General features: G+C 38.0%; 1 long non-coding RNA gene across 1 annotated transcript; it reads left to right on the top strand.

The window, feature by feature from the left end:
- Positions 1–139: 139 nt before the first annotated feature.
- On the top strand, positions 140–12,344 carry LOC117471266. Its single transcript, XR_004554782.1, has 2 exons — positions 140–765; positions 9,275–12,344. It is a non-coding gene; the product is annotated as an uncharacterized LOC117471266 (long non-coding RNA).
- The last annotated feature ends 379 nt before the right edge of the window (positions 12,345–12,723 follow it).

Here is a 12,723-nt window from a genome sequence, read left to right as displayed (position 1 = left end):
TTTTTCCCTACCTTACATTAAAATAGGGAATGTTTCTCCGGTATATTCAGTTAAACGTATATGTTATTATACGCTACAGAGTTGAACTAAATTAAAATGGATGATCATATTATGCGACAGCACACTTACTACACGTAAAGGGCATTTAGATACAGATTCTAAATGCCTTGCTTTCTAGTATGACTTTATTTTATTTATATTCCTATTTGTAATGCTGAATAATACAAGTGATGTAAACTGTAGATTCCTGAACGTGCAGTGCAAGCAGTGTCCCTCACTTTCAGGCCACAGGCTTGATGCACCAGCACGGCACTTACCCCGAGTCTAATTTGCAACACAATTAAACTTGTGAAATATTTTAATAAACATTTTAACTGTATTCAACAGTGATAACCAGATAATTTGCCCCTCTTATTCAAACCACCTTATGATTTCTTCAAAAGATAGACAGGAACATGGGCAGGATGTTTATACAGCAAAATGTAAACATTTTCCCTGGCTTCTTTAAATAAAAAATCAAGCAAAAGCCCCGTTAGACCAGTTAATACTCAATCGGATGCAATATGCCCTTCTCTTCGCTGCGTCTTGTGTGATGTTGGACTTTTTTGCATATGAATATTGTTTGTGTAATGCAGTCATAATATTTACGCAGGGACGCAGGAGGAGTAGAGACCAAACTGTGCCGAACTGTGAGCACAGAAAGTCGGACCGGGATCTGAGATCGACTCCTGCTGCAGTTTACCATCGAATGATCTAGGATTCAAGGTAAAGTGGATTTAACACTTTTTACCAGCAGAACTATGGCCGTTTTATTTAAGTGCCAATATTAATGTTTATTATGTTTTATCGGACAGTATATCTGATAGCAAAGTTAGAAAAACGAAGCTTCAATTATATATCAAGCCTGTTGCAATAACTTATATGTATTTCACTCAAGAAGATGGGCACCGATTTGTTGTGTTTTCAAAGTGAAAAAGCTTAGTGGTTCGATGTATTATACCTTTTACAAAGCTGTGAACGAGAGCTAATGAAAGACGATCGGTCCATAACCTAAAAGTGTTGACAGTAGATTGCTTATTGTTCCCTGGAGATCTCGATAACTGCAGCCGGCAAACTTTTGCCTCTACATGGGTCCAGTTAGTCGAACTAGTTGTGCTTCTGATCTCTGCCGGCTTTACTGCTTCTAGAGAATGCCTGTAATGACTGTTGGTTTTGACACAATGAAAATAACACAATGGAAAATAGTGGGTGAACAATTTTATCCTGTGCGTAAAACCAGACAATGTTTGGAGACGTTGTTGCCTGTGCGTAAAGGTCAACAGTAGCTCTTATAGCTTAATATTGTTTCTTATGTTAAACACCAAGGCAACGTGTTTTTTAAATTAAATTACATAGGACATATATTCAAATTCAATTTCGAGGCGTAACTGAAATATAAAAATGTTTTGTTGAGGTTGGCCGCAAATGTCCAGTGTCATTTTTGTTTCAGACGAGAAAACAATCCATTGTCAAATTCTCAGTGTCAACCCAAAGGTGACAGACGTGCCACTGTTAGCTCTCGCAGATTTGAACACATAGATACATGAATGTAAGTATTGTTTTAACCGGTGCCTGTACGGCCACTCGCCTGGAGTGAGGTCCACACATTTATCAGGGTAAAAGACCACCCAGCGCGCACCAGGGGCAGGCGCGCTCCCGTCCTCTCTCTGCCCACTGCATTTAATTACCGCTGATGACTTCATTCCATTAGGGCCCTTTTCCCCTCACACGCTCATTCGCCCCATGTCATGTTATTCTTTCTTTGTTGTAGTCTACATTGGCCTATTTTGTTGTACTTCTCATAATCATCCAACGCCTGTGTCCGTCCTTACATGTTTACGCAAACTATCAGTGTTGGATTGTAATGTACTACTCCCCAGCTGCATTTTCCTCTGGCCAACAAAAATAAAATATATATATTTTAAATAATCTAAGATACAATCGAAGTGAAATGATAAAATGATTTTAAAAAATCAACCTGAAACACCATAACTAATGCACTGTTGTATTTATATTGCATATCAGAATTGAATGATTTCCTTACAAATTAAGATATTTCACAATATGCTGTAACAGGGTCGGTGGAATATTATGTTCGTCATTACTGAGGCTTTAGCCCCGAGGTCACAGCATCCCTGTTGCTCCATCTCAGACAAAGTCATGCACTTTTCCATGACGTCCCATCATGAAATATTTGACAGCGCTGCATCCTCAGGAATGCTCGGCCACTTAGGTGGAGGTACACCGCAGAGTGCACGGTCCTGACAGGCTTTCCGGACTGTCTTACCGTTATTTAGTGCTCAAAACCCAAGCTTGGACCCCTCAAAATCAAGTTATTGCAAAGTTCTGCAAAAATGTTCAAATGAATGAATGGTTTCTTATTGCTTGTATTCTCCCATCCATTAACTATTGTGACATATCAGAAGCTATCTGATATAATTTATGTTTTTTATTGTTGAACCTAAACATATTGCATTGTATTGTCTGCAGAAACAGTTTAATATTTACATTACGTTTAGTTTTGACCTTAAACGTTTCTGAGGATTTGTTTCCTTCCTCATATCAAAATCTTGATATTGCATTCCTTGTTCTCTCAGAAATGATAAGGCTTCACTGTGCTACATCATTTGAACAAGTCACGATACCAATTATACCAATTAGGCAAATAACTCAAGCGGATTATACATCAGCTGCCGTGGTCAGCACTGCAATTCGATTTAACCGTATAGCAAATTGAACTGTTGGTCGGATAAGGTCCGTTACCAAATGACCTGGAGAATGTTATCTATCAAACTTGAAGATGCTATTTTCTTCAAAAACGATCATCTTTGAGGGATAACTCTCTCCTCTGAGGGCCGCCGGGTCATCGAGAGGCCGCAGGGACTTTGTTTGGAGGGCAGTGCGACAAAGTGATCGATCAACTGGCCGTGCACTCATCCGACTTGAACTTGAATAAGGTTTTAAAGCATTACCTAACAGCTTCACATCGGTAAACGTAAATTAACTCCTTTAATTATTTGATTCACTACTTTTTATTGCATGCAATTGATGTGAGGTGTCAAAACTGTTGAATTGATCTTGAGAAAAACAAGTATTCATATATTTTTATAAATGTTAAGTAAAAAACAATTGAATGCATACTTCTATTTGAAATACTATATACAAGTTTAAAGTTGAAATTCATTAGTGGATTTTACAAATGACCAATTGGTCTATATATTAGTCACAGAGCCTGAATGGGCTGGACACTATCCAATTGATTTTTTAATAATAAAATATGATTTCTCACATTTTATTTGATCTATTTTATCATGCAAAATGTGTCAAATGTAAAGAACAAGCATATAAACAATGGTACTGTTATGCATATATATATATATTTATATGGGAAGCTGTTGCGCAGAAATACTCAACATTTTGAGGTGTGCATTTTTTTTAAATAGATGTATTTAACATTTCTTTATATTGAACTGTCAAATAAACACATTATATATTTTTCCATTTTGTTATACATATTATTTGCGAATTCTATCACTACATGATTGATCCTATACAATTACTTTAATTGCAGATTTTAAGTGAATGTAATCCTCCTTTTCAATGTGTCCTAGTTTTTCAAGTCCAAAAAATAATTCAAAGATGTATCCTAATTGCTTTACTTGCTTTTTGTCTCTGCAGTGTCGCCTGCAGTTCACTCAGCATTGTCGTTTTAATTGAAAACAGTGTAATGTCGAGGTGGGTACCCCCTCATCACTTTCTTTGCGCTGTAGGTGGCCGTGTATATTTTCGTTTAAGTGGTGTTTATGTGAACGAGAAAGGACGGGATTGCTTGCAGACCGCTGATTGCGCGCATTGCGTCTCTGCATGGATGTGAAGTGTATTTGATGGGCACCTCCCTCTCCGGTAATCAGCTGCAGCAGAAGTGCGCTCGATTACTTTTTAATTCTCTTGGCGATATATCTCTTCCGTGCCATGCTGTGTGTGATGGCGCGCAGAAAAGTAGTGCCTTGGCACAGCATCCTTTATAGAAAAGGATGACTAAATACATGTTTCTCTTACACAACATTTCATAGAGATGCCCTACTAACTCAAAATAATAGTTCAAACATCCGCCCTGCTGAAGTGTCCTTAAGCATGACAGTTACGATAAGCGTGAACGAAAAATATATAATTATTTCAACCCGTGCGTCGTGTTGCAGGTGTTGCAGTCTGATGGAAATTGTAAGGTGTTTATTAATCTGATGTGAGATACATTACGCGTACCTCTGTAATCTTTTGTCACATTTAATGTGTTTAAAAAACGTTCCACTCGTGATTCAAGGAGAGGTAAATCACCTTTTAGTAATTTTCACATATTAAAACTTGGTTTAACAACGGACTCTATAAGTTGTCGATACAAACTTGCCATATTAATGATTATTATAATTTTTATTTTTTACAACATAACTTTAGTGTTAAATGCCTAATAATAACTGTTTACATTACATATATTTTGTATCTGTATGTGAATGTAGGGTAATAACTAAATAGTTGCCCAAAGTTCCTGTTTTTTGTCATTTGTTGGTAGAGACACACGCCCACCTGTCTCCGATGCACACCTGCAGCAACAACTATAAATTGCACACAAAGCTATAACTGATCATTTAGAGTAGTCGATGATGTCTGGATATCGCAGACCCTTAAGTAACTTTTTTGCACATTGAAACTTACATAATAGAGATTTAATTCATTTGTAGGTTTAAAGTCCAGGTTAAAATCGTAATTTAATCAAATGTAAAACCTCATTAGGTTCTTTCACGACAGAAATAATGAAATGTGAATATGCTGCAAGTTTGAGGCCATAACATTTGTTGGTCATGGAGTTTTCGACACAAAGTTTTTTTTGCAGCAGTTTACGCTATAGGGAGCTCATTATGCCGAAACGCATGAGACGTTTGTAGAAATATTATTGTGAGAACCTCTGCCTCCTCAGTAAAACTTCACATAGCCTTCCCGCAACAGTCCCTGGAGAGCTATATTGGCAAATTAAAGATAGCCCACTCACCTCATAAAGATGGCATTTTATTATTTCAGTAGGCAGTCATTAGTTTGTCCTTTGCCCCAAAGAAGATTAAGTCCTGTTTTCTGACAGCTGTATGTTAAAAAAAAAAAAAAAAGTTTCTTTAAGATAAAAATAATAAAGTATATTTTCTGATCATAACTTGACTTAAAGGACAGCCATGAGGATTTGGCTGGTCCAGAGGTTTTACACATTTCTAAACGTCCAAATGTCGTTAACACTGGAAGGAAAAATGTTCCATAACTTTTAATACCGGTTTGTAGTTTGCTATGTGAAACAGGACAAAACACACAAAGTGTAAAGAAAAAAAGTGAAAACACCAAAATAAGAACATTATTTCATTTATTTTGAGGTTAGTTTTCAAGGTCAAAGCATGAGGAAAAACTGTTTCTGTTCTTCCTCAATTTATACACCTACATTATAAAATAGAGGAGAATTTATATACCATTATTCCTGATTTTCTTTAAACACATTTTACAATGTAATCCAGATTTTGGATTATTGGCAACATTCTAAGATATTTAAAACAACAACAAATTAAACTCTGTCAGGGACATGATGAAAACAATTAAAAACCAAAAAGCTTTGACCAAATATTGAATCCCTTAAATGTTTATCTCTGTCTTAGTTTCTACAGTTTTTGTGAAGAATGAATGAAAGGTAGATAATTCATGTTTTAATTTGAAAGCAAAAGTTTATTCAAATGTATTTCATTTCATTTCAAACCTTTATTTATTCAGGTTGTATCCCATTGAGATCATTGACCTCTTTTTCAAGGGAGACCTGCTCAAGTAGGTTCCACATGAAACATTAAAAACATAAACAGAACAACAAAAGGACATCATACAGTAGCATTACAGGGATTACAAATTACATACTATCCACATGCACAGGTACCAACAGTTTCCGATTCAGTAGCATCCAACCGAGCTTTAATTAGTATTATTGAGAATTTAAACTTAGGTGCTTTTCCATTGCTGAATATTGCATTATAGATTTTTGAAGGGATTACTTTTTAATCTTTCTTAGTTCTCCAGGGCAGTTTCTTTCACAATTCTGTAAGAAAATATAAGTCACATTAATCTGGTTTAAAAATATTGAATGCAGATTTAAAATATTATAAACTTTATAATTTAATATATGTTTGATGTATGTTAAAATGAAGCCATGTATTCCCTGCTCGTCACCTTTAGTTTATAGTTGAACTGATAATTAGTATGACAAAAATATTATTGTCCTATTTGCTATTAGACGCTTATTTGACCGCTGATCTCTGCTCAACTGTTGTGTTTCTGAAGATTCAGTCCCACAGTGGGTTGGCACCCCCCCCCTGCAGCCCTGCACACCTCCCCGGTCCAACAGGGTCTGTCTGATGCAGGGAGAGACATCAATAATAAGAGCTGAAGCAGAAACCACAGTGGAGAACACAGAGAGAGAGGGGGGGCAGACGCAGGCCACAACTGGCTCTGCTGCAGGTCAGCTCCTTTGATACAGCCCTGATGGCAGTTTGATGGGTGCACATGGGGCGACATGGGTTTATACGTACGTGTTTACATGCACGTTTACATAATATCTATGGTGTTTACGCACAGCCCACTCATTCTTTTTTTCTTTACTCTGAAGGGGGATTTTCCTGTGGCAAAGCTGCTTCGGAAAAAGCAATTAAGAATTCCCAAACAGCACACCACAATGGGAGATATCATTTGTGCAATGTGTATTCCATGTCCCTCGCAGTTCTTGTCTGGAATGGCTTGGCTATTTTTAATCTGTGCACAACCGAACCCACCTACAGACAAACCGCAAATTGACAGAAGGGGAGGGGGCTGAGGGGGCTTGGTAATTGCCTATTGTGGAGCTCAAACTCCTCTGTTCTGCCATAAACAGCTCTGGTAGTTCACAACTTGATACCCAGTGATCCAGCGGGTTGGAAATGAGGGCACATCCTCACTGTCTGTGGGAACCCATAGGCAGGCAGTGGTTGGAATCAGTCAGGAATGCTTTGGGATGGTAACTGGATTCGGTCGTAATGCCCAGCTCTCCACAGTGGAACACAAGGGTGGGAAAAAGGCTGCGAGCATTTCCTGAGTGAAGGGGGGTCCCAGTGAAGCATCACACGCATGGGCATCATGTGACAGTGATCCTGCCAGGTTTTATCCTATGATCCCAGAGGACGAGAGGAGAGGAGAGGAGAGGAGAGGAGAGGAGAGGAGAGGAGAGGAGAGGAGAGGAGAGGAGAGGAGAGGAGAGGAGATGTGGGCATTGCCAGGGACAAGGATAGGCTGTAAGACAAGAGAGGCGCAAAGACTGTAGCTGTTATAATGTAAACTGTCAAAGGTTGAAAAACATGGGGGAAGTAAAAATGAGGGGTTTAGTGCAAAGCTGCTGTCTGATTCTGTTCTTTCTCTCACAATATGTATTTATTCCTGAAGTACTTTGGCATGCTGTCTAATTTCCTTTTGTTAATTATCTTCATTTATGCTCTGCACATTTGTATATCTTTAAGTTTAGCTGCTCACAAAATATACAAAACAAAGTTGGTGTTTTATGTGCCCGAATAAGAAACAAAAGACCTGATTATAAACCCCACCTTTGAAACAAGTGCAGACTTTAAGTCTCAATAAATTATATACAACAGTTAATGATCTGGGTGAAAAGAAAGGAAATACAACAGGTGATTTTTACTGCTGGAAAATACAAGTCCTTGTTATTTTGGATCATATTGCATGTTTTTATTTTAATTTTAATTGAATACCAGTGGTTGTGTATATAATTAGGGCAAGCCATGGTGAAAATAAAGTTGGTCTAAAGTAGTGGTATATAAAGAAAGTATTTAGGTCTCTCAGCCAATTTGCATGGGCCTTTCACTTTAGCGTATCTACTGCAGAATTGAGGTCAAAATAACCCTTGTGCATCATCAATCAAGTATCCTGCACAGCACACCTTCTATGATTCAAAACCAATAACAACGTTTATGAGATAAACCCTCATTGAATATCTGAATGTCAACAATATCCCACCTTCCTGTTTTATGTGCTTATCTTTTGATTGACTATACCTCATGATGCTCTGGCCACCTGGATTTTCCCTTTGCACTGTTCAGACAGTAATCACCTGAAAATCTTAACCTGAGTCTGTGTGTGTCGATCTGAGAGGAAAGGGTGTTTGGAAAATGATACTGAAAAATGTAACATGCGGTTTGTATCTGATTAGAACACATATTCTGCTCCTATTCATATTCATTCACATTTGTCTGTAGGGATGTTGAAGTTTAATGTAATATCACATTTCAGCAGAGCAATGGAGCAAACATCATGTATTAAATTACATTACATTGTAGCAGCTGGTTAGTGTGTATTTGTTTTCCTCCACCTTTTTCCTGCATACATATTGCCATGGCTGCCTCATGTGTAGATGCAGATTTAATATTCCAGACTGTCTTTACCTCTGGTTTCTGCTGTCTGTGGCTGCATGAGCTCCTATATCAGTGCATGTGAGAATGTTGCTGACTAGAAATGTGTGTGTCCAGACTGCTGGCGGCCCGACGTTGCTCTCTATGGCTTGTATAAATGTTGTGACGATCTTGGGAGGAATTTTACCCCATAGTTGTCAAAGGGCTTTTTATTTCCACCTGCTAACGGCCTCTTTCCGTTGGTCTGCTCTATAACAATGGTAGTGTGAAAGCTGTGGAGTGCAAGGTGATTGATGTTGGACTGTATTTGGACCTTCTTCAGATTTGGGGCCTTAAAGGAAGGGGTGATTCCTCCCTCCCACCCCGACTACCCCGCCATAACACAGGGCTCAAGAGGGCAAAGTGTTGATCAGGACGTTCCTAGACATCCCATTTGAACAAAGTGCCAATCAGTCCATGAAAACAAGTTGGCAGCCACATGTAAACAAGGTTTTATGACATATCAATCAATTTGCCACTAAAAGAAACAGAATGAAGTTAATTTATGCCACAGTTGCAATTAAACCCAATTGCATCCCCTCCATGTTGTCTCAAACCATCACTATTTTTCTTGTCGTGTCTGGGTTCAAACAGACACAGGCTCATCACGACTGCATTCTTTCCATTTTGCTGGAGAGCAGCGTGGCAGAGGAGGTAATCTATCACCCAAATTGTCTGTCCTTCTCCCTGCCTATTTCTAACTGTGTTTCTCTTTCTCCTTCCCCCAGTCTGGAGTGGGCAGGCATGCGGCTTTGGCCACAGGAAGCAGTGAATTCTTGGGAGAATGGAAGATGTCTTATGGGGAGACATACTGGCCTCCCCACCCACTCACCACCCCAAAATGACACCTGACCCCTTCGTGTGTTTATATCAGACCATGGAAGTGAGAAATAGTGATGAGTCACTCTGGCTGTGTGTTTACACTCCGGAGTCACGCAAGGAAGGAAATCAGCCACGGTCTGCTAAAAGTGGCGAGGTGAGAGAGAATGGCTGCAGTCCCCCAGCGCTGCAGTGATTTACCTCCAGCCAACATTTATTTCATGTCATCTCTGCTGCGAAGACTTAAGACCAACAGAAAACAGCAGCATTAGCAGAGAAGTGGACTGTAGTCTAGGAAAGGTAACTTTAAATGTTTAAGTTTTCATTAAGAATGATACTTTAGACGTTTAATCCTCATTAGATACACTCTGTTGATCACATCCAGTTGCTTTCTAATCAAGGCAGGTGAAACACAGATCACTGTGTGGATTTGAATGAAAACATGCATCTCAACACAAAAACTAATTTCAGCGTGATGACGATTCATTTCCCTTTGTAATGTATTTTGTCATTTTCACAGAAACCTTCTCAGCAACAAGGACATCTGAGTAATTGCTCAATTTAATTTCCTACCGACTGATTACACGTTTTAAACCAACAGCAACGATATGAACTTATTCAAATGTTTGTTTTATTATTATTGATATACTATATTAATATCACAATTAATGTATAGATGTTTATTTTATGACATTATTTAAATGACTATGCCTGCCACATTTCAAATAACTAGTTATGGTTTCCTGCAAACAATAAAAAAATCAATTGATTAAAAAAAGTGTTCAAAGATTTAATGGCCCTTACTAATTACCTTTCGAAGAAATTATTATGCAGCGCTTATTATCTTAATTGATACTTAAATACTATTTGTTTGTCCCAGGTATACAAGGTTACACCAAATGTTATATACTTATTCTAACTTGGATGAAATAAAATGTTGATTATATTAAAGCTAGCAATAGTCACACCTAATCATTTCAGGGAAATATGTTGCTTTACAATGTAATAATATACTTGCATAAATGCATTACTTTTTTTGGAAATCCTAAAATAAAAATTACTTTGTAAATGTTTAAAATATAATAAAACAGAAAATGTAGGTTTCAGAACAAGATCACAAATTAGTATCTTTGTTTTGCACATCATCCAAAAGCCTGTGCATCAGTTTATATTGACAATAACACATGGGCATTTCCGGTTACTGTCCACTTTATGGACTCAAAAATAGAATATTATAATGAGAATGTTAGCATGGTATTATAAAATGTGTTTTTGAGACATGAATCAGTGATCATACTGGCCACGTACTGCTGTATGCTTTGAAATGTAAGGAGTGTTTACTCTGGCTACCACCAGTATTTTATACGTATTGTCATTGTTGTCTTCCGCACTGAGCGACTTTACACCTTAGATTGCATAACTGTTGTTTTGAAGAGACAGCTAGAGTTACTGCATTTGGGCTCTGAAAAGTGACACTTTATTTCTTTATATCATCACATTGGTGCAAGTAACTTCATTGCAGACTGTAGCGCGTATCCTGTTACACTCCCCCATACGCACCGCCACAATGAGAGAGTCAGCAGCTTTTATTTTGGCTCATCTCTTGTGAATTGTAAGTCCTGTCAGAGGCTTTGATTGATAGTTGTGTTTATCACCATATTATTAAGTAATCAGGCTCCACCACAGCTAGGCCCAGAGCTCCTTAATTTCAGCTAAAGCACACTGCTTCATGCTAATTAAAGGTTTGGCAAAAGTGTTTATTTTTGTGAATAAAGAAAAACATATATATATAGTTTTTCCGTGTTTTATGCAAGTGTGCTGATTGTTGCATTTGTTTCCTCCCTGGAAAATATTGTACCAGACTTCAGTATTGTTATCTGCACCAGAAACATGGTTATTTAAGGTCAGTGAAGAGAAGACAATGCTGCATAGACTGCATGTACAGTGTGAGAATCTTACATTATATACTGTTATTATTACTGTGAAACCTGCAAAATGTCAAATAAGGTACCTACAGTACAGTACGTCCATGTATACCATAAGGGGGTCAATCAGTCTGTATTGTGTATCAGCAGAGGTTCTTCTCGCTTCGTTAATAGAGCCCGCTGCAGGCTGCGTTTGTGTATTCCTGAGGTAAACACAGTCATGGCAAAGTGGACATGCTGCTGAGTGTGTCCTGACTGGAGACAGAGAGCACTGTGGCACTGACGGAGACACTGGCAGCTCTCTAGAGGCAGGGTTAATGTGATGAATGGCCATTTGGTAATGGGCCATGTATTAGGGTGAAATTGCTCTTTTAAAAGCCTGGGCTCGAGCCGCTGCTATGGGCAGTTTGATTCACCAATCAATCAGGTGGCAGATGTTTCATGTTGGATCAGTCAGCTCTGTCTCGCTCACTCTTACACACAAATTAAGGAGGAATTGCTTGAATGACTGCACGTAGCAAATGAAAGCGTAAATTCACCTGGGGAGACATTTGTGCAAAGTGTACAGATTTTTATATCCCATGCAAATATTTATATGTAACTGAAGATGTTGAGAGAATGTACATTTGAATTGAATAAGTTAGGATGATGTGATTATGAAGTTTTTTCTGTGCAATAAGGAAACCCATATTGCCCAATACTGTCACACATTATCCTTGTAACTTGTCAAATGTGCATTAATACTACCATTTTTTATTTATAATGTATGTTACATTATTTTTGTGTCAACACAGTGCTTTAGTGTTTTGGACATAATATCTTGAATCTGTATTTGTTTTATATTTTCATTACGGTAATACAAATTCAGGTTGAAATTGACGGGGGTGCCTGTTAATATTTGATCTGGTTTTCCATTGATCAGGATAAACTGCTTTACTGTATACTTGCTATGTTTTTCCACACACGCGCAATGTTGTAAATCACAGGATACTGATTTTAAATTGTATTATGTTAACATGTCTTCCTTTGAATAAAGTCTGTACGTTGAAATGAAGATGATTCTGAACAAGCAGCTTTAAACTATGCACTAAAATGGCACTGGCGAATCACTGTATCACAAATATGTTTACCAATCTGCATGTCAATTTGTGTGAAGCCACTTCAATTTACCCTGAAAGTTTCGCTCTTTGCCAAATTCAAGTCAAGAACCACTTACAGACCTTGTGATGTATGCCCTGTATTTCTGTGGCGGTGTGAGACTCGTATGATAAACACAGCTACGATACGTTTGGCAGTATTGAAGCTGTTGGTGGTCTCGTAGTTTACTCCAGTGTCATACGTTTTCTTCAACAACCGAAGGGTTATGGATCACTGTTCATTCTGTCTACATATCTGAATAAGAAGCCACCACTACTCAAGTTGATACCCAATAA

This window comes from Trematomus bernacchii, unplaced genomic scaffold, assembly GCF_902827165.1.
Source record: "Trematomus bernacchii unplaced genomic scaffold, fTreBer1.1, whole genome shotgun sequence".
Lineage (NCBI taxonomy): Eukaryota > Metazoa > Chordata > Actinopteri > Perciformes > Nototheniidae > Trematomus > Trematomus bernacchii.
This window is presented reverse-complemented; position numbering and strand designations above follow the sequence as displayed.